Here is a 23,412-nt window from a genome sequence, read left to right on the forward strand (position 1 = left end):
CAGCGTCCACATGGAAACCGACAGAAACATTTTGATTCGAAACTTTGGTCTTTAGCAAATATCTAGGAATTGTTTTAAAAAGGAAATAGATATCACACATGGTAACCCTCTTCCTTGATTTCTTACAAAACTTCTGGTCTGGAGATCCACTGAGAATTTGAACTCTGAATATATACTGCTGTGTTTAAGTACTAAGCACGATATTTAGAGAGTTCATATTAGAAAGAGCTGTCTTGTATGGCGGCCAATTTAGTTATTTCTACCGTGAGCCAGTCACATTGAAAGAATTCCTAGATCCATCAGAAAAATAATTAAGATACTTAACTATATTAAGACCTTCATGTTCACTGAAATATTTCATGTGCTTCGTCTCCTATTGATTTAAAGGGCATGTTTTGGGACCTCCCTGGCGGTCCAGTGGTTAAGACTCCATGCTTCCACTGCAGAGGGCATGGGTTTGATCCCTGGTCAGGGAACTAAGATCCCGCATGCCGTGGCGTTTCAACCAAGAAAAAAAAAGACATGTTTGAATTTTCACTAGATGAAGCTTAACTGCTTCTGAATCCTTAATTTAAGTTGCAGATTATATTATTCTCCTTCTCAACGTCATTAAAGAAGATCTTTCCAAAACAGGAAAATATTTTTTGATGTATTGTTAAAAGTAAAACATGGTCTACACACAGAACTGATTTGGGGAATTAAAGCCTTTTGCTCCCGCTCCAAGTGGCCATGCCCCTGTGAGCTCAGAACCCTAAACTCCTCCTTTTCACATCAGGAATTCTTTTATTGAACTGCTCAGTGACCATGATATTGGTTTTCCTTTCAAAAATATAATCAGAATCTTACACTATTATAATAAATATCAAAATTGGAAGGTACTTAAAGGCCTAATTTCATAGGCTCTGGCCAAACGGGCGACCGAGAGTGAAGAGAACAGGCCCATCTCCCTGGATATTTGAGCTGAACTGAGGTGAGTCCACACACGTGTGAATTACGGAGAACAAAGCCGGGCAGGACAGGACAGCGACACGCTTGCCACGCTCACAGATCACATCAGAGGCCATTTCTAAAGAGGAAATGTTCTTGAGCTTTCAGGTTACCCTTCACAAGCGTTCTAGCAGTTTGGGACATGGCTCAGCAAGAGGCGGGCCGTGCTTCCAGATTTCCTGTTTATTTCTGGCTGTGATCAGTATCCTTGGGTGGGTCTCTCTCTACCTGGGCTGCCTTAGAGCAAATCAGCAGAGCGGGCTCTGGGTGACACCTCCTCCCACCCTGGCTGGCTCTTCCTAGGCCACGGCACAGTCGCCCAGCTCAGCTGCTTCCCACCCCCCTGCCACCGCAAACATCATCATCTCCCTACAGGGGTCAAGCCAGGCCCTCTGATGGGGCTCCTTTCCCTGGGGAGCATCAGAACTGTGGTCTCTGCCCTCTGTCCCTCCATCTCCCTCCCGCCTGGCTGCTGGTACCTACCACGCCCCTGTGGCTTTATTCAGTGTTCCCAGCCTGTCATCTCTTAGTCTTAGTGACCCCCTTAGTCCCTTAGTGACCGGCCCCATCACCACCCTGACAGTTTATGCCTCTTGGACCTGTAAACATTCCTCAGATTTGCTTTGATTGTTCAGAGAAGGTCTGTTTTCACTCATCTCTTATCAAGCAGGCTGAAGAGCGCAGTTTGGCTGGGTTGGGCTGGGGATTACCTCTGACTGCTTATTTTAGAGAAAGTAGATGACATAGCAGTGGAGAAACCCATCCTTCCCGAGGTGGAAGTAGAGATGCCAGATTCCATAGCTGCCCCTAACTAAGGGCTTCTTGGCTGAAAACCACTGAAATAGTAAACACCGTGACGAGGCGGCGGGTGTCCCTTAAGTGTGCTCCAGCTCCCCCCAGGGATGTTTTCTAAAACACTTGCACCTCGGATCTCCACTCCACAGTTTGAGTCACAGGCATGGCCCAGCAGGCTTATCCCATGGGGTCACTTCTCTGCCCCCTCCAGGGGCGGGAGGCTGCCCTGAGAACAGGAGAATTCCGGTCGTTACAACTTCAGACAGAGTCCGGCAAGGAGAAAACGCAGTCTGGGTGGTCTGTCCATCCACTGATGCCGGCCGCCACCGGGACACTTGGAAGCAGAGGGAATTTCTGCCCTTTGAGAATTCAGCATTTTCTTCCTTTCTTCTTCCAGACTTCTTTATCCACCAAACTTATCAGATTTGATACTCTCCAGCTCCTGACTTGTATCACCTTTTGAGAGATAAGGAAAGACTGTGGAGTGTCTACCGAGAACCTGCGGGACTGAATTTCCTTATTGATAATTCTCATCACCTCAAATATGCCTCTGCTCTCCTGACATAATCTGTGATGTTAGAACATGCCTTTTCTTTTTTGTCTGTGGTGTAGTTTTTTTTTTTAATATATAGGAGCAGGTATTTTAATATATGTCTTTATCCAAGTCATTTTATTTTGGTGAGATAAGTAATATTCAAAAGGAGGGAATCAGTTAGCATTATCTTAAAACATGTCTGAAACCTATTTCTAAGCCCCAAGTGTCCCCAGCATTGGTGACCCACCCAGCCCTTGGCAGTGGAGTGGACTGGAGGAAGGAAGGAAGGAAGAAAGGAAAGAATGAAACCGAACTGTGCCCTCAGAGAGCCCCTAGTGACACGTTAACCAGCGGCTGTCACAGACCCCCTCCCTGGGAGTGGCTTTGATGTGCAGCTATTCATTCTCTGGTTGCTGTGTTTACCTTTGTGAACTGCGTTCCCTCCCAAGGGTAGCTACGGATACAACAGAAATGCATGAAAATGTACCCTGTTTGGTTAGATGTTTCGTTTGAAATCTGCCAAGGTTAACACTGAGGTCAGTGTAAGTGCATCAAGCCGGCATCGCACTGACCACAGCCGTGGGACGCAGGCACCATTATAACCTGCTGTAAAGACGGGGCTCAGAGTGACTTGCACAATGTCACACACATAAACGGCAGGGCCAAGATTTGAATTAGACTATAAACGTGGTGTTACATAAATGACACCTATTCCTCATTTCCCCTGAGTTTGTGATGAATTATTTACTGCAGCTGGAAGGCACAGGAACTGAGCTGCTTCTTACAGGACATGGTCTTGGTATAGAAATTAAAGACGGAGGGATGGAAACAGCCCCTGATTCCACCTCCAGCGCAGGTGCTGCCCCCCACCCCTTGGTGCTGCTCCAGAGCCCAGCTTAGCTGGAGTAACACACCCAGGGGATCACGGGAGCCTATCCTCCACATCAACCCCACTTCCTCTGCTCCTACCCCTCCCGGAGGTTCAGCTCGTCCTTCAGGTTTTCTCATTTACCTACAGCGCTCCACGCCATGCCCTTCTGATCTGATTGCTGGCGCTGGCGCTCCAGAGAGCCCACATCTTCGAAATTCTTATAAAATTCATGGCCTTGTGCTTGACCCCAGCTGGTTTAGTCCTCATGACGAATCATTTCCCAATTTATAAACTACGATCCTGAGGTATCAAGTAGTAACTCTCTCAAAATCACGAAAAGTTCAGGTGGTGGAATGTGTTCAAGTCCATCATTCTGTATCCTAAATTCAAGCAGCTCTAAAAACTCCCGACAGGACCCGGTCTCAGCTATGCGGGGGTTACGTGCAGTTTTTACAGGACTTAATGTAAAATTCAAGTAGGTGAGACAAAAACACCCATGCTCTTCCCCACTTTAATGGGCTTGAAGGCTTCACCACTTGTGATGAGCCCGCTGACCAAATCCACGTGGCTGAGCACCGTTGATGAATATCATAACCTCCCGCAACTTGAGGTACTTGGGGCTGTACAGTCTCTCTCGTGAGACTTGCAAACCTTGGGCCAAATCCTGCCAAATGCATAAATGTTTAGCAATTAATTAAAAAAGTCGTACCTCCTGATCTTTTAGACCCAAAGAAATCTTTCCTGTCTGTCCTCGGTCACTCCAAAGAGCACCCACATGACAGTTTGCCACTTTACTCTGATGTAAGGCCACCTGGGCTGGGTGGAGCCTTTGCCTGGTCCACAGCCTCTCATCTGAAATTCTAAACATCAGAAAACAAAAAAAACCCATGGAGAATCAAAAGTATTTGTACAACTTTTGTACAATCAAAAGTATTTGTACAACAATTCTGCCAAATTGTACAACTTATTTGGCAGAAAAGAATTGATGCTGAGGGTTCTTTCTAATTTCATTTACCCACTGAGTGTGAATGTTCCTGTTTTGTGCTGAAATTTTAGTGTGCTTACAGGGTGCTGTCCCATACCTCTGTGGATTATTAATTAATACGCATCATATTCTCTTTCTACTTGGCCCCGAAGGCTTGGAAGAGGGGATTAAGATGCTGTAATTCGTTTATGCAAGAACAAAAGGGCCACAATCCTTTGAGTCACTACAACTTTTACCAACAAAAAAATTATTTAGTACATTTTATTCAGATTAACAAATACATTTTTAGTGCAGATATTAGTAGTATACCGCCTGCTAGCTATTTCAATTGTGAAGATTCTTCTTTAAATTTTTTATCGAAGTAGAGTTGATTAACAATGTTGTGTTAGTTTCTGGTGTACAGCAAAGTGACTCAGTTATATATATATACATACATACGTATATATTCTTTTTCATATTCTTTTCCATTATGCTTTATTATAGGATATTGAATATAGCTCCCTGTGCTATACAGTAGGACTGTGTTGTTTATCTATTTTATATATAGTAGTCTGTATCTCAACAGTGAAGTTTCTGATTCAGATAGTGAAATGCTAGCTAACCCTGAAATTTTAACTATTTAATTATCTTAAATTTTATTAAAAACCTGCCATATTTGAAAACAGAAAAGTTTTAAACAGTGTTTAGAAAACACTAAACATCATTCAAATTTTATTTGAAAACTTAGAGGAGTGTAATTTCAAACAGCAACAAAGCATTACTAAGAGGTACCCCGCACTCCCTGACCACCTACCAAGTTTCTTTTTCTCCTAACAATTAAAGTCATATTGCTTGGTGCCACTGTGGGTAGACACCAATCCAACCTGACAATTGAAACTGTCAGTGATTATCTTCTGGTTATCTTCATGACACAGGAAAAAAAAAAATATATATATATATATATGTATATATATATATACCAATCAAAAAACAAAAACTACTAAATTTCATAGAAAATCCATAGCTCCCCAAGAATGTCTGGAATTTCCAAGGTCCATGGATCCTACTCTGAAAAACACTAGACAAGCATATGAATTTACGCAGTCTACCGAAAGCTCTCCTGCCTTTAAGGAGTTACCTGGGGTGTGATAAAAATATAAGTATAAGGACTTCCCTGGTGGCATAGTGGTTAAGAATCCGCCTGCCAATGCAGGGGACATGGGTTTGAGCCCTGGTCTGGGAAGATCCCACATGCTGCAGAGCAACTAAGCCTGTGTGCTACAACTACTGAGCCTGCGCTCTAGAGCCCGTGAGCCACAACTACTGAGCCCACGTGCCACAACTACTGAAGCCCGCACGCCTAGAGCCCATGCTCTGCAACAAGAGAAGCCACTTCAATGAGAAGCCTGCGCAACGCAATGAAGAGTAGCCCCTGCTCGCTGCAACTAGAGAAAGCCCGCGCACAGCAACAAAGACCCAACGCAGCCAAAAATAAGTAAATAAATAAACTAAACTAAACAAAAATATGTAAGTGTACTCAGTACCCCATGGAGTCCTGCCAGGAAGGGCAATAGTTTCTTATAAATGCTAAATAAATTACCAAACCTAAATTGCTAAAGATGAGTGGAAGTAAATGAAAAATTAACCAATAAAAATTTTTAGATGAACCAAGAAATCTCAGTGGTTTTGATTGGAATTGAATTCACATAAAATTTTAAATGGCTGGCTTTCATCACAGGAAGGAAAACAATTTGTGAAGAAGCTTCATGTGTTGCATTATCTGGAACTATTAAAAAATATTTTGCTCATCCTCTCCATATATTTCTTTCATTTGGTGTTAGTAAGCATAGTGGATACTTTCCACTATAGGATGCTACACTTGATATTATTCCAAATGGTGTAGGGGTGCTGGGTGGGAGGGTGCAGATATCTCGCTGGGGAGTATGTTGTACTTCAGAAAGACAAAATAAAGAATGCAGGGACTCACCAAGAATGCTGAAAAATAGAGGAAGAGCGTTTTCACTGTTTTAGAGACGTCTCAAAAAGTTTCACCTTGTACTAGGTCATCTGCAAAGCTGGATGAATCTAGGACTAAGGTGAGGTCCTAGGACTAAAGAGCTGGGAGGATCCTTAGGTACAGCATTTGGTTCGGGACTCGGGAACAATCCTCACATTGTCCCAAGTTTATCCAAAACCAATCAATCTACAGAAGGAGTTGAACATACTCTAGGGATAGGTTGGAGAGTACAGGTTACTTGTTTTGTGCCTTTCTCTTCTATGTTAGACTTCTGTTTCCTAGAGTACGTTAAATGATTGTTTTTAAAAAAAGTACAATCCCTCAATGGCATGAGATGCAAGAAACAAAAATGAGGTTGATCCAGAAGACTATGTTCAATGTATAATCTGGCTGTAATGTGTAGATTTTTAATGTAAAAAGTCAATTTTTTTATTATTTCCATTTTTCAGTATTAATGTGACAACCATCAATAGGATATGTGTGAGTGTATAAATAGACACACATATTTATAATATTTAATCTACCAGTGATCAAATTAACAGCTATTGTAATAATAAAGGACGTACACACAAGAGACTGAATTCTGTTCTTTTCTCCATCATTTGTTTGGTTCTGTAGCTGTCTACCTGGAGTCAAATTCTTTTCTGCTGTGGTTGCATTTTTTTCTTTCAAGACTTAAAGAAATGAAGAACAATACCTCCAGAGTTTCCTGGCTACTTCTCGGTAGGTTCCAGAGGGACTGATGGCATCTTTGACCTGAAGAGCTGCCTGAATAGGAGTAAGGAGGACGTTTCTTACTGGATGCTGGGACAACTCAAACCTGTAAACGTGTCCCTGTGAGGTCACTTTAATTGAAAGCTGCCTTCACTTACTGTCAGATTGAATGTGACTATGAGGGAGAGAGTCCATTTTCTCCCAGTGGTTTTATATTCCCTGTAGAGATGGTTTCTTTTCCGATGAAAGACTTTATAGTTATTTATATTATAGGCAATGTAAAAATGAGTGTAATGCTGACTAAATGTCTAGCGCCACCTATTGGTAGTCAAGTATACATTGAATCTTGGTGATTGATATTCCCTTTAAACAGTAAGTAGAGGTGATTTTGACTCTTTTTTTCCCTAATGTCTATGTCCATATGCATATTTTATGATACCCAGTATATTTAAGTATTGGTGGTAATAATAATTATTATCGAATACTTTAAAGTTATGGTTTGAATTATTCAGTTTCACAATTCTCTTAAAGCAGCACATGCAGTGATGGTCTGCTTCGCAATAGTAAAGTGAAAAAGGTAGAAAGATTCTGGAGTACAAGGAAGAAGCAAAAACATGACATTTTCACATTAAAAAAATATATATAATACTTGTCTTGAAATACAGATGATCACTCACAACACAAAGTATCCTAATCATGCTCTATTTCTTTTAAAACAGACTTTGGATATCCCACCCTACCTCCCCACCCCGCCCCCGAGATTTAAGAGTTTGAAATAATGGTCATTTAAATTCAATTACTGGGCTTCCCTGGTGGCGCAGTGGTTAAGAATCCGCCTGCCAATGGAGGGGACACGGGTTCGATCCCTGGTCCAGGAAGATCCCACATGCCACGGAGCAACTAAGCTCGTGCGCCACAACTAATGAGCCTGCACTCTAGAGCCCACGAGCCACAACTACTGAGCCCACGAGCCACACTACTGAAGCCCACGCGCCTAGAGCCCGTGCTCTGCAACAAGAGAAGCCACCACAGTGAGAAGCCCGCGCACCGCAACGAAGAGCAGCCCCCAACGCAGCCAAAAATAAATAAATAAATTTATTTAAAAAAAATAAAAAATAAATTCAGTTACTCATCTGTGCTAAGAATAAATGTGCCACAAGTAGTGCCGAGACAACTGGATTTCCACGTACAAAAGAATAAATAAAATTGGACTACTTCACACCATAAACAACAATGAACTCAAAACCATTGAACACTTAACAAAATGTGGTCTATACATACAATAAAATATTATTCAGCCTTAAAAAGGGAGGAAATTCTAACGCATGCTACGACACAGATAGACTTTGAGAGAATTATGCTAAGTGATATAAGGCAGTCACAAAAGACAAACATTCTACTCTTAGGAGGTAGTCAGATTCATGGAACAGAAAGTAGAAAGATGGTTGCATCTTTCATCTGGGGGCGTGGGCTCTTGTTTAATTGCTATAGAATTTCAGTTTTGAAAGATGAAAAGGGTTCTGGATATTAATTGCACAACAATGCACAAAATGTACTGAACTGTACACTTAAAAATAGTCAAAATGGTAAACTTCGTTATTTTTTTAATCACTAAAAATAAATATAATTCTGAGAAATAGATCAAACATAAATGTAATAGCTAAAATTATAAAATTCATAAAAGAAAACATAGGCATAAATCTTCATGATCTTGGATTAGGAAATAGTTTCTTAGATATGATACAAAAAGCACAAGCAACCAATGGAAAAATAGACAAAAATGGACATCATCAAAATTGATAATTTTTGTGCTTTCAAGGACTCCACCAAGTGAGTGAAAGACAACCTGGGAGGAAACATTTGTAACTCATATATCTGATAAGAAACCTGGATCTAGAATATACAGAGAATTCTTACAAGTCAATAATAAAAAGACGAGTTAATTTCAAAATGAGCTTGAGTCTGAATAGGACTCTTTCTCCAAGCAAGTTACACGAATCACCAATAAGTACAAGAAAAGATGCTCAGTATCATTAGTCATTAGGGAAATGCAAATCAAAACCACAATGAGAATACCTGTTCATACCCACTCTGATGGCCATAATCAAAAAGATTGATAATAACAAGTATTGGTGAGGATGTAGAGAAATTGGAACCCTCGCTTTTTCTTGCCGCACCCTGCAGCTTGTGGGATCTACTTCCCCGACCAGGGACTGAACCCAGGTCCATGGCAGTGAACGCACCGTGTCCTGACCACTGGAATTCCCAGAACGCTCACGTATTGCTGGTAGGATTTTATCTTATTTTATTTTATTTTCTTATTTTTTGCGGTACGCGGGCCTCTCACTGCTGTGGCCTCTCCCGTTGCGGAGCACAGGCTCCGGACGCGCAGGCTCAGCGGCCATGGCTCACGGGCCCAGCCGCTCCGCGGCACGTGGGATCTTCCCGGACCGGGGCACGAACCCGCGTCCCCTGCATCGGCACGCGGACTCTCAACCACTGCGCCACCAGGGAAGCCCTGCTGGTAGGATTTTAAAATGGGGCAGCCACTTTGGAAAACAGTCTGGTAGTGCCTCAGATGGTTAAACACAAATTTACTGTATGGTTCACCCCAAGAGAACTGAAAACGTGAATCTGTATAAAAACTTGTATATATACAAATGTTCAGAGCAGCATTATTCATAATAGCCCCAAAGTAGAAACAACCTAAATGCCTATCAACCGATGAACGGATAAATCAAATGTGGCATATCCCTTCAATGGAATATTAGCCAGCCAGAGAGAGGAATGAAGGACTGGCAGCTGCCGCCCCAAGGATGACCCTTGAAAACGTCTTGCCAAGTAAGAGAAGCCAGTAACGAAAGACCACATAGTGTGTGATTCCATTTCTACGAAATGCCCGAAATAGGCAAAACTGCAGACACGGAAAGTCCATTCGTGATTTCCTGGGGCCCTGGAGGTCCGGAGGAGAAGGAGGGGTGACTGCTAAGCGTGTCTTTTCAGGGTGATGAATCTTTGAAAATTGATTATGGTTAAGGTTGCAGATATCTGTGAGTATACAAAAAACCATTGAATTGGACACTTTTCAAGAGGAAATTGTATGACACGTGAAATATACCTCAAAAAGAGCTGTTATTTAAAAAAGAGGGAGTGGATGGGTCAATACTGGATCCAGCATCATTAAACATTGACTAGTTTAGAAAGAGTAAGATTAGAAAGAGAAATGCTGAACACCCTTAATGGTATTAAGGTATATAAAGTGAAGAGTTTAGATTTAATGAATGTGAGGTTTTACGGTGATTCGTAGTTTGAACTTTATTTTGTTACAGTAAATAATTCCCACTAAAATTGAAAATAGAGACATTGCTCTTCTCACTCTTTATCTCCCAGACTCATTCTTCGCAACCGGCAACGACCGAGCTTAAATCTAGAAGCTTTCCCCCCAGCTAAGACTACAGCCCCTCTTCCTGGGATTGTCTTTCATATATGTTAATTTCCTAAATGCACAAGCTGTTATTTTCATTCAGAATGTTAAAGATACCCCTAGGTAAGCTCATTTTAAAAGTCTTGATTTTCACAGCCTTCTTCCACAATAGAAGCTGAAAGAATCCCTAGGGCAAGCTTCTCAAGAACCATCTGGGTGAGAATTTCCTTGGCTGCTTTGGTAAAAGTGCAGATTCTTGGAGTTACCTCTAGCTTACCACACGCCCAGGTGATTTTTATGCATCCTAGAATGTGTAGATTTGGAAATATTCTACTTCCCTACTTCCTCAGAGACGTGGGACTTTTGAAGTTTTACTGCTGTATGGAGAACTACAGAACCCCAGAATGTGAAAACTGAGAGGCACCCAGGAGCCCTCTTGTGCAACCCTCTCATTTTATGGAAGAAGAAATGAGATGATTAACCCAAAGCCACACTGCTAGGTAGATAGGGGCGCCACCGGGACCAGGCAGAGCGTGTTCTGCTGCTACGGCAGCGTCCTGGATCCGCTGGGGCGGAAGTAGCTGGACTGGGCTCCACGGAAGTACAGGCTCCCTCCATCCCCCATCAGGTGGGACGCTGAATCTTAGCTCTGAATACAAATAGGAAGCTCCAGAGAAAACAGGACGGAAATCGCGTGAGGAAAGGGGGGGTGGTCTCTGTGGAGATGATATTTTAACATTTTCTCTACCATACCTTTTTTACATTCACTCAGTTTAATATTTAGTTTTTAGAAAGCATTTCATGCTGTCTCAATTATTATGTGCGCACGTAAGTGAGAAAGCTCACATCTGTGTTGGTAGAGTTGACTATTTCCCCTTTTCTAGTTGGGCACTGGTGGCTCCTTAGGAAGGATTTTCTACAAGGTGTGATTCCTCCAGAAAACAATTTCACAAGATGGTTCTCTCCCTCTCCCTCCATCTTCCCTTCCTTCTTCTGCCCTGGAAGTTGGCCAGCAAGATTATTTATGGCCCCTGGTTCACATCACACCTTAATAATAAACAGGGGCAGTTTCCCTTTGTTTTCCAACTTCAACAGCACGGTAGTTAAAAATTGGCCGCCATCAGAAAGCTCTTTCTCCGGGTCTAATGTGCTGTGCTGTGTGTATACATGATTAACCAGGACAATACGTACAGCAAAGAAACCAGGGGAGAGATTTATTGATTCTGGCTGCAACACATTGAAAAGTAACCCTGAACACTTGGTGAGTCCGTAATGAGTTCCACACATCAGCCTGGGAACCAGCGTAGCACGTCCATTTAGTTGATCTAACTTAATAAAGTAATTCCAGTGTAAAAAGTAGGTCAAAACGATGACATTCTAAAATTCAAAGTTCTTTTTTTTTTTTTTTGGCTAAGAGAAATGCATTTATTTTAAATGGGATTAATGAATTTGGTAGAAGATGATATTTTGTTAGATATATATATATATATATATATTTTTTTTTATAGATTATTTATTTATTTTTGGCCGCGTTGGGTCTTTGTTACTGTGTGCAGGTTTTCTCTAGTTGCGGCAAGCAGGGGTTACTCTTTGTTGCTGTGTGCGGGCTTCTCATTGTGGTGGCTTCTCTTGTTGCAGAGCACCGGCTCTAGGCACGTTGGCTTCAGTAGTTGTGGTACGTGGGCTCAGTAGTTGTGGTCCACGGGCTCTAGAGTGCAGCCTCAGTAATTGTGGCACATGGGCTTAGTTGCTCCACGGCATGTGGGATCTTCCCGGACCAGGGCTTGAACCCGTGACCCCTGCATTGGCAGGCGGATTCTCAACCACTGCGCCACCAGGGAAGCCCCTTGTTAGATATTTTGAAGGTCCCTCTGCTAACGAATACTTTGTGATTGATTAGTGGGATGAATGAGTGTCTCCAAGTTCAGAGCAGATTCCAAGTAACCTTCAGTGACTCGGCTCTTCTACAAAATGTCTCTGCCTCTGATGAGTCAAAATTCAAATTGAGACTGTAAACCAGAACATAGAATTATTTAGTGTCGTTCACAGTATAGAACAGAATTCTGTTCTGATATCCAGCCTATTTGAATTCAATGTTATCTGACGCTATTAAGAGGCTTTGTTTTCTGAGATTAGATATAAGCTTTAAAAAAAAATCTGAATAATGGGAATAGTATAGAGAGCAATAATTATTAAACCTTCCTCCACCAATTAACATTCTGAAGTCAGAAATGGAGAGACTGTATGTGATAAGCACATGTGATAGCAAATTTCTAACTTAATGTTCAAACTCAGATTTTTCACTGTGGATTTTTTGTTGTTGTTGGTTTGTTTGTTTTGTTTAAGCACCATAAAAGGAACATGTCTTTTCTTGGATATTAAATTTTATTTATAATGTTTTTCTGTTTATGGTAGGAATTAACTGGTTCTATAAAAGTAGAGAATTCCATTTTTATGGGAAGAGGAAAAATAGATTAAAGTGGGTAAAGTTAAATCATCCACTTGGTTATTGAGAAATCTTGATTCTTTTTAAGGCTGCAGCCCCCCCCCCTTTTTTTCCTGGCCAAAAATAAAAGTGACTAAGTTCCCCAAAGTGTGGGGTAATAAAAGAACCAAAAATGAGTAAAATTTTCGTTCTGACCACAGTATACTGCTTGTTTTGGGAGGAAAAAAACCCACAGATTTCAAAACTGAATAGTAAGCTTTTGGTTTGTTTACCAATAGAAGAACTCTTGTTTCATCTTCTAACGAGCGTTCCCAAACAGAAAACTTACCACAATCAATTTTAGAAAAATATTTCTCTTTGAGGCAAGAAGGACAAATATGATGTTTAAACAGGAGCCAGTAAAGACCCTCGGTCTGGAGGAAGGAGGCCGACATTCCCCACACCTGAGACGCCTCGCTTCACAACGAAACGGCAGTGTTCTTGCACCCAAGTAGAACCCTCTAGAAATTCCGACGTTAGGGCATATTGCCACGGACACCCATGCTTAAATCTGAAAACACTCTGGTTAGTATAGAGCTCGATTTGTAGAGAAATAATTATTCTCTTTGTCATTTGGAGTCCTCAGGCACCTAAAGAAAGCTTTTTCACCCAGAACATGGTCATGATCTCTTAAAATCCATTTGTAAAATGATTTCACTTCTTATGTAAAAAGATAAAATATTGACTACTGATGAAAATTTCCTCCTACACAAATATTTTTCAAGCTCATTTACCCCCCAACCTTACTTAATATCACTAAACATTAAATAAACATTTTCTGAAATATTTCATCAAGTCCCAAAATGAACAAGTGAGATTGGGGAAAATCACTAACCAGCACGTATTAGGGAAGGGAAAGAAGGTTGTATGTTAAAATTTCTTGCCATTCCTACAATTACAAGTGTCATTTTCAAAAATTTAATCTTTATTTTATATTGGAGGATAGTTGATTTACAATGTTGTGTTAGTTTCAGGTGTACAACTAATGATTCAGTTATACATATATCCATTCTTTTTTAGATTCTTTTCCCATATAGGTTATTACAGAGTATTGAGTAGAGTTCCCTGTGCTGTACAGTAGGTCCTTGTTGATCATCTATTTTACGTATAGTAGTGTGACAAGTGTCATTTTTAAGTTGATTAACTTAAGGTAAACTTATCTTTTTAAAGTTCATCCGTGTTCCCAAACCTCACTGCCATTTAATCTTAGTAAGACTGAAAAGAGAGGGTGAAAACTCATTTTACCCATTCCAGGCAGGAGGGTAGGAGGAGAGGAAACATTTAGAATTCTGAAGTAGATTTATAGAATGCTCTAAGGAAGCTCCAAAGTACCAATGAATTCAAGCTTAAAATAAGACATGAAATAGTAAAGTTTAAAAGCAAACTTGTCAGATGATAACATTATCCTATGACTAATCATAAATCAATTAGTTTATGTGCTAGAGCCCTTTTCTATCAACTACCCTGGGAGAGAAACTAATCCATTCCTTGCCAAGTGGAAATGTGCCTGGGGAGGAAAACCATCCCGACTGGTGTTGTCTAACCGGGTGCATCTTCCAACCAGTGTTCAATTTCAAATAAAACGTTTAATATCTGAGTCTTTTCCAGATAGTCCCTGACTTCTAATTTTTTAAGTAAGAGCTTTATGGAGATATAATTTACATACTATACAATTCACCCATTTAAAGTGTACAATTCAGTGGTTTTTAGTAAGTTCAGTTGTGCAGTCATCACCACAGTCAAGTTTATAACATTTTCATCACCCCAAGAAGAAACCCCATTCCAGCTCCTTTATTACTCCCCCCTCCCCAGCCCTAAGCAACTGATGTTAATCTATTTTCTGTCTGTGGAGTTACCTATTCTAGACATTTCATATAAATGGAATCACACAGGATGTGATCTTTTGTGACTGGCTTCTTCACTCAGCATCGTGTGTTTTCAAGGTTTAATGTCTAATTAAAAAAACCAACTTTCATTTGGGAAGAATTTCAAACTTACAGAAGAGTTACTAAAACAAAAATTGTACAAAAAAGGGGGAAGGGAGTGGGGGAGGGATGGACTGGGAGTTTGGGATTCGTGGATGCAAACTATTACCTATAGGATGGATAAACAACAAGGTCCTACTGTGTAGCACAGGGAACTATATTTAATATGCTGTGATAAAACATAATGGAAAAGAATATGAAAAAGAATTATATGTATAACTGAATCACTTTGCTGTAGAGTAGAAATTAACACAATGGTGTAAATCAACTATACTTCAATAAAATAAATTTTTAAAAAATTGCACAGTAAAGGTCCATAAGTCACTTTTCCATATTAATCTATTGTTAATCAGATGTCTAAAGGCTTTATGTCTGTTACCACAGCAATAAAACCTTTTTTTAAAAAATTATATTTATTTAATGAATGCTTGTAAATAATTTGGATTGCTATTTTGAACCTTCTTAACATGACTTGAAACCCAGGGGCTAACTGGGTGGTAGACATGCGCTTGATACAGGCCAACCGATTTTTGTTATGTGCCCAGCGGTACATGAGATTGTAAGACTTTAGAAACTGAAATGAACTGAAGTGAACACACAAGAAACAGAATTTCAGGCGGCCAGGAAGATACCACGCCCCTTCCCACCGTTCTTATCAGATTGGACTTACAATCAATCAGCATCTAGTAAGCATCTCATTTTGTGTCCCAAAGTGGTATAAAGTGATAAGAAGGAAGAAGCCAGATGGTCAGTTTTCACAAAAATAACCAACTGCACTATACTGTGGCTTGAACTCTGTTAACAAAATTACGAAAAATATCTATGGGATGCATAAATAATTAATTCTTTCTGGGAAGAAGATGCTGTAGGAATCACAGAAGGGGATGCACCTCAAGAAAGCTTTGAGACAATTTTTTTCCTACTGGCCAAAGGCATTAAAGATGGCCCAGGCTACGTCTTTCTATGGAAAAAGTGATAAGATGAAGTTAAGTAGGTCTTTTCCCCTGAAGTTTCATTATTTTACAATAATCAGGGAGCTAAGAACCTAAGGCAGCTTTTTTAGTTTGTGTTTTAGGAAAAATAGTACTCAGGGTACCCTAAATGTAAACTAGCATACATTACAGCTTTCCTCTATGTTGCAGCAATTCTAGTGCACACCATTTACAGTTTACTACTTTTAATATGTTAAAGCAATGTTTCCCAGCCCTGGAAATGGCCCCAATGTTTCCCAGCCCAGGACCACTAGGATGCTTGTACTACAAATTCCTGGGGCCATCTCCAGGTTGAACAGAATCTCTGTTGAGAGAAGTCTGGGAAACTGTTTGGAACATGTTCCCCTAGGAGTTTATGATGATAAGCTAAATTTAGAGTACTGTGTTACTATGTTCATTACCAAAACTTAGTTTACGGACATGGAAAGTGTTACTGCAAAAATATTGAATAAAAAGCATGTTGTCCTAAGTCTTCAAGGCAGGCTGAGTGCTCTAGTAACCTAAGGGAATTGAAGGCCTTTCCAGCAGTGCAGGAATCATCAGTGGCTAAAAGGAAGATGGTAGAGTGGCGTTTGTGCATGTGTGAAGCTGTGTGGACAGTGTGGAATGGTGGAAAAGCATAAATTGTGGAATCAAAGGATCCGGTCCTTCCTAGATTTGTGACTCTCGTGAATCATTTCATCTCCCTGAACCTCATTTTCCTCTTGTGAAAAATAAAAGAAAAGAAAGAAGTTTACAGTAGTTAGGACATGGAAGTAACCTAAATGTCCATCAACGGAGGAACGGATAAAGATGTGGTACATAGATACAATGGAATATTACTCAGCCATGAAAAAGAACAAAATAATGCCATTTGCAGCGACATAGATGGACCTAGAGATTATCATACTGAGTGAAGTAAGTCAGACAGAGAAAGACAAATACCATATTATGATATTGCTTATATGTGGAATCTAAAAAATATGGTACAAATGAACCTATTTACAAAACAGAAATAGAGTCACAGATGTAGAAAACAAACTTCTGGTTACCAGGGGAAAAAGGAGGGAAGGGATAAATTGGGAGATCGGGATTGACATATACACACTACTATATATAAAATAGGTAACTAAAAAGAACTTACTGTATAGAACAGGGAACTCTACTCAATACTCTGTAATGACCTACATGGGAAAAGAATCTATAAAAGAGTGGATATATATATATATATGTGTAACTGATTCACTTTGCTGTACAGCAGAAACTAACACAACATTGTAAATCAACTATACTCCAATAAAATTTTTTAAAAAAGAAGAACATTATAGTAGGGTTATTTTGAAGATTAAATTGAAGTTTGTATATAAAAATACTTTTCGAAGTACTGTATAAATATTAATTATTATGTTATGTAAAACAACAAATCACTTTTCCACATTCATGTCCTTTAAAAAGCAATACTTTTTTTTTTAAAGAACCAACATACCACTTTAAATGTACTATGCAAGTCCATTATATCTGAAAATAAATCTACAGTGGAAACAATTTTTCTCTTTGGTGTATGACTCCAGGTTGTAGCAGTTTTGATAGTGTCACAATTTTAGGTCTCCTCCTTACAGAAAGTTCTTGCTCTAAAAGACTTGAAGACATTTGTAGATGCCTGGTTTAGAGAAACCCTACAGATACATGAAACAGTAAAGTAAGAGAATGTGAAGATCATTTGAATTCAAGAAAGCTATTTATAAAAAAATTTAAAACTGAGGGAATACCACTAGACAATTCAAGCACCTTTGAGAGCCCAGCTAATTGCAATTTAGAATGGAAAATATTTTGGAAACAGTATCTGCCTGGAAAATACAAATTCCCATCAATTAACGATTTAAAACCCTCTGTCTGAACAAAGGCCTTAGTATGGTGATAATATATGTGATACCAAAAAAGTCAATATTTTATTATATGGAAATATTTTCAATACATGGAAACTTGCGATCACAGCTCTTTGTCGATAGTGATGGGAACAAAAGGAAGATGGGAACAGGGGGGGATTTGTGACAGCCAGAATTCCAAGCGTACTGGTCAAGTTAGAAGTCAGAATGAGTTGGGGGATGGGGTGAGCAGAATTTGGCCAAAAAGCCTGATCCTGTTACAAGACGAAGGGCGCCCCACAAGTCAGGGAGGGAGCCCACACCGTCTACAGGAACAGTACTCTGCAGCCTGTGTGTTGTCATAGCTGCAAACACTTTAGGTGAAGGACTGCAGCCTTTAGCTTTGGCTTCTGGTATCAGATGCCCCAAACTGACTATTAGAAACTTCAGTTTCTCCATGGGTAAAACAACAACATTGTGTGTGTGTGTGTGTGTGTGTGTGTGTGTGTGTGTGTGTGTGTGTTTAGAAATTATACTGTATCACAAATATTATATCCCATATATTCTGTTATCTACATGATGCGTGGGAGTAGTTACAGCTAATAATATAGCTGGCATCAGAAGAAAGAATTCACATCGGTGACTTAGAAGCAGGTCACCGTAAGGTGACGTGACCCTAAGAGGTCCAGCTGCCCGTGCTTTCCTCTTTGCCCCCAGTTCGCTCGCCAGGCTTCCCCTCCGGCCCAGACACTAGCCCCCAGCAGCGAAGCTGAAAGCGTTCATCCCCACTCACCGCCGAGGCCGCAGGTCTGACTGTCAAGGCAAACAACCCCGTTGTTCAGCAGCGAATAATGTCAATAAACGGCTCATTGTTGACTTGGTGCTTATCAGTGAGAGAAGTTCTCATCTAATATCACTCTTATAATCCATTGAGTATCTCCTTTAAAAAAAAAAAAAGAAAGAACTGGGGACCTAAAACGGCTAAGTGAGGAAGGGGCTGCGGGTTTAAGGCCGGTTCCCCCCCGGGGCGGGGGGGCGGCGGTGCTGAGGTCTGCAGCCCGGGGGGGTGGGGTGGGGGGTCGGGGCTGGGATGCAGGATGCGGATGCGGTACCCTGCCTGGCGGGAAGCAGCTCGGAACTTTAGGAGCAATTTGAGGATAGGTTGATGTCTGAGGACCCGCGTAATAAAAAGTGTGAGCTTGTATTTTGCATGGCTTCGTTATTTTATTTTTCTAGTGATTTTGTTAAAGCTGTATTTTAAAACTATCAACGGGTGACAGATTGGAAATAAGGGAAAACCGGATCCTTCTGCACGACTACTTGGAGAAGCCCTGCTTTGGAGAACGGTTCATTCTGATCAGCATTTCAACTACGGAGTCATTTTCTCCGTAGAAGAGTGACCCCGGGCGTGATGGGAGGGGGTGGGGAACGGGCGCGGGTGCTCAGATCTCCCGCCTGTTTGCGGTGGGCGGTGGGATCTTTCTTAGTGAACCTGCAGGTGGCTGCGCAGAGATTCCTTCCTCCCAGCTCCTGGCTCCAGGTGAGCCAGTGGTCTCATCCCTTCAGCAAACACCTTCAAAGGGCCGGCTGCAGATACGAAGATTGGCCTTCTCCAAACACAGCGAGATCGTGGAGGGGGGAGGAGGTGAAAATCATATTCTTAATCACAAACAAACACAATTAACTGGCAACTGGATTAAGATACCTAATCAGTCCAAATTATCTAGAGGCTCTTATAACCATCACCCTTCTTTTGAAAGTTCTTAGTTACTTTGGGAGATAATGCTCTGTTAATGAAATATGTGTCCAGAGGGAACATTCCTCTTCTTAAAGCGACAGGATGAGGCTTCAATAAAAGCAATATAAACTCTAAGAGAAAAGCGTGTTCTCCAGAAAAAGACATGACAAGGCACAAAGGCCAGCCAGCAGTCCAAGCGTCCACAGTTTTGGTCCCACTGAGGGCGGGGGGAATCCTCTGATGAGCTGTCTCAGGCCATCTTTCATTCATTCAACAAACCTTGTTGAGGTCCTATGATGTTCTGGGCACAGGGATCCAGCAGTGCACAACAAAGGTAACGTTTCAGGGAGCTAGCATTGTAATGCGGAGAGGGAGAGACAATAAACAGATGGATATACAATATGATGCCTGCTAGGAACAGTGTTTTAGGAAATTATAAACCAAGTGGGAGAAGAGAGTATGAGAAGTTTGTGGAGGCGGTGGCAGACACTGGCTATTTTAGGTAGGATGGTCTCCCAGAGTATAGGAAGATCTGGGGGACGTCGGTTCCATGCAGAGGGAAGAGAACATAGGAAAGAAAGAGCTTGGCATGTTTTAGAAGCAGCCAGAGGCCAGAATATAGCAGAGGTGGAAGAGAGCAGTGAGAGGTGAGAGTAGAGAGGTAGGAAAGAACCATTGTATGTGGGGTGTATAGGGGCTGTGCGGGCTGCCATAACGGACAGGTATTTACACGTGATTGAACTGGCACTGGTGATTATATGTCATGTACGTGCATTGGAAATGTTCACCATTAAAGTGTACCCAAATCAAAGGCCAGGCAAAGGTTGGAAAGTATTTACTAATTATCTTTATAAATATCGTATTATAATTCATTTGTTAAATTGAATAAGTATTGGCAAAATCAAATTAGCAGAGGTCCTTGAACTACTGAAGACTTAAACTGCTCAAGAATTAAAGCTTCGGTCTGAACAACCATCCTGAAACTGAACTGGTATATTAGGTATGTTTTGTAAGTCTCACTACATACAATGCCCAAACCAGTTAATACACACACGTATGATTAATGTTTGTTAAAGCATTCATGCTTCAAGTCTTTGCCTAACCAGAGGCTGCCCCTTCTAGCTCTGGGATGTTTTATCATCACCCTTTCTGTAGAAATGACCCAGTAAGATTTTCCTGTTTTAGTTTTGGAAAAGGAGGAAAGACATGGCAAGGAGAGAGGAGCTTGGTAGGTGCCCTTGGCTGTCCACTGCAGCTGAACTTGGACCTGCTCACCGGCAGGGTTTCAGGAGCTGCCAGGGGTGCATCTCCTGGGCTCTGCAGAGAGAGAGCAGCCATGGAGGGGGCAGTGTTTGGGGGTGCCGAGCCTGACTTGGAGGCTCAGGGGTTGGTTTTCATATTAATACAGTTCCACAGAACTCTCTCTCACACCAAAGATGAAAATGACTCATGGGAGTTCAGTCATGCATAGAAGCAGTGTAAATTAGATTGGCCAACCTCTGAACTTGGGGCAAGTCATGAAATCTGACTTGGTATGCATGATTTTCTCCGTCTAAGATCATGGAGAGTAATGTGTGTGGGTGTGGCTGACAGAGGGGAGAGGCACTGTACTTACGAAGTATTTCCTCAAAGCTGCCACAAATTCTATGAACGCTTCTGGAAAATATTATTTAATCCTTACTCCCCTTTCTTCCTTATCGTTTTTAGCAAAAGAAAACCTACTAGGTCAAGCCAGTCTCTAGTTTTGCTCTAGCCATGACTGAAAGCCCAAGAAACACTTTTTGGTACAATCTTGTACTTTCAAAAGTGTGGGTGAAAAAAAAAAAGTGTGGGTGACCCCACCCCAAACAAACAAAAATAGTGCCTTGGGTTTTTTTTGTCTTTAATTGACTCCTGAGGAATTTGCCAGCAAGGAAAGATAGTAAAGAAGGAAATTTTGATACTATAGTTTATGGTCACATTTTATACTTAAAATAATTTTACAGTCAATTTAAATGAGTAATTATTATTTCTTTGCTTTGCTTTTGAACATGAAAACAGTGGAGCATTTCAGGAGATCTGCACAGAGGTGCTGGTGTGCCCGGAAACCAAGCAAGCAGGTGGGGTAGCTGGGAGACAGGTTACAGCCAGCAAATAACAGATACATTAAGAATAGTGGGAGGCGGTTCCTTACTGTCAGAAAAGGGATTTAAAAATACGGAAAGGAAGCAGGCTAGCGAGAATCCTGAGATGTTGGGTTGGAATTGGAGGTATCTTCAATGAACTCATGGTTTTAATAGCTACAGAAATAACTATAGATATATGTGCGTATGCACGCACACGTATGCATATGTTTCCTAGCTCTCTCTGCTGAGAGTATCTAGAAGCGATGATACCCCAGTACCAATGAGAATCCAGATTTTGGTTTCTAAACGCCATCCTTCACTAAAAGATGCTCTTGACTCCTTGGACAAATGACTGAATCAGGGTTGAGGCAGGAAAAATAAAAGATGAGCCTGGAATATCTTGTTATGCCAAAAACTAAGGAAATAGTCAAAGGATGATAAGGACATATCGAAAGGATACAGGAACCATCTTAAAAGTTGCGCCACTGGCCAAATCAGTGACAAGCAGACCACCCAAACAAATAATATTATATGGACGATAAACCACTGAACAAAGCAGGAATCCATGAGCCCATACTAATCTAAAGGAAAGGAACACTTCCTTACAGTAGAAGGAACACATACATACAGAGGAATGATGGGAATACAAAACCACCACTCCTCACCCAAGCAAGCAGATGCTAAAGGCAGGTGGGTGGAGGTGTGATGAGGATATTAGCGTAACATAGAGCAGAGTTCTCCCTACAGAAGACATTTATCCATTGCACAGGGGAAAATGGTGGCTTGAAGCTGGAGAAACTGGACAGATACCAACCTGATCAGGTGGTCAAGGTGAACTCAGCAGTGATGATGCGGCTGACAGGTAGCCTCCCTTATCCTGCCCTGGGAAGGGCACACCGCCATGTCTGTGGTTTTCCTGCCAAGAATGCAGGAGCCCATACCAGACAGACTGGTCCTGGGACCCCATTGGAACGAAAGCCCCTCACTCTTTAAAACCGTAAAGGAACTGTTTCAGATGCAAACCGAAAGAGACATGATATCTAAGGGCAATGTGTGATCTTGGATGGAATGCTGGACCAGAAAGAAACAGTCTTTGTGGGAGCAGTTTGCAAACTTTGAATTGGGCAAGTGGCTCAGCTGGTAGTGATGTATGGTAGGAATGTTAATTTCCTGACTTGTTTGGTTATTTGATGTCTGGTTATATGGGAGAGTGTCCTCTGGAGTATTTAGAGTGAGTGAGACACCATGTCACAGCCTGCTCTCAAATGGTTCAGAAAAAGGCTACTGACACACATACAGACATACATACACATGTTTTTGTTGTTGCTGTTGTTGTTGTTGTTGTTGTTGTTTTGCGGTATGCGGGCCTCTCACTGTTGTGGCCTCTCCGTTGCGGAGCACAGGCTCCGGACGCGCAGGCTCAGCGGCCATGGCTCACGGGCCCGGCCGCTCCACGGCATGTGGGATCTTCCTGGACTAGGGCACGAACCCGTGTCCCCTGCATCGGCAGGCGGACTCTCAACCACTGCGCCACCAGGGAAGCCCCATACACATGTTTTAATGCATAAGATATAACATATTATAATGATGTATTACATATTTATGTAGTGTCTACAACATATCGGTATATGTTAATATGTTCTATGATAAATATGATTACATATTTATATGGTTATATCCATTTACATATTTTTAGAAAATGTGGGGAATTTTTTTTTTTTTTTAGATTGAGATGGAGCAAAAGCGGTAAAATGCTAAGAAATTGAAGAGTCTCCTTGAAGGTGATACAGTTCTTTATACTATTCTTGCAACTTCTCTGTAAGTTTGAAATTATTTCAAAATAAATGATTTAAAAAGAATGCTGTGTATTTACATAGCTGTATGAGTAACAAATGCTTTCATATATTAGTGTAATATGTGATATTTCCCGTGTAAGGCATTCCCATGTTTCCAAAC

At 41.1% G+C, this 23,412-nt stretch overlaps 1 long non-coding RNA gene across 2 annotated transcripts; it reads right to left on the reverse strand.

The window, feature by feature from the left end:
- Positions 1–300: 300 nt before the first annotated feature.
- Positions 301–22,264, reverse strand: LOC117308676 (uncharacterized). Of its 2 annotated transcripts, XR_012327149.1 has the most exons (4): positions 18,407–22,264; positions 17,235–17,424; positions 3,898–4,048; positions 301–2,238 (listed from the first exon to the last, which is right to left on the reverse strand). It is a non-coding gene; the product is annotated as an uncharacterized lncRNA (long non-coding RNA). The 2 variants fall into 2 exon arrangements; XR_004522813.2 differs by lacking the exons at positions 301–2,238; positions 3,898–4,048 and having other exon boundaries at positions 15,155–17,424; positions 18,407–18,553; positions 19,106–22,262.
- Between the last annotated feature and the right edge of the window lie 1,148 nt (positions 22,265–23,412).

This window comes from Tursiops truncatus, chromosome 17 (genome assembly GCF_011762595.2).
Source record: "Tursiops truncatus isolate mTurTru1 chromosome 17, mTurTru1.mat.Y, whole genome shotgun sequence".
NCBI classification, from domain to species: Eukaryota; Metazoa; Chordata; class Mammalia; order Artiodactyla; family Delphinidae; genus Tursiops; species Tursiops truncatus.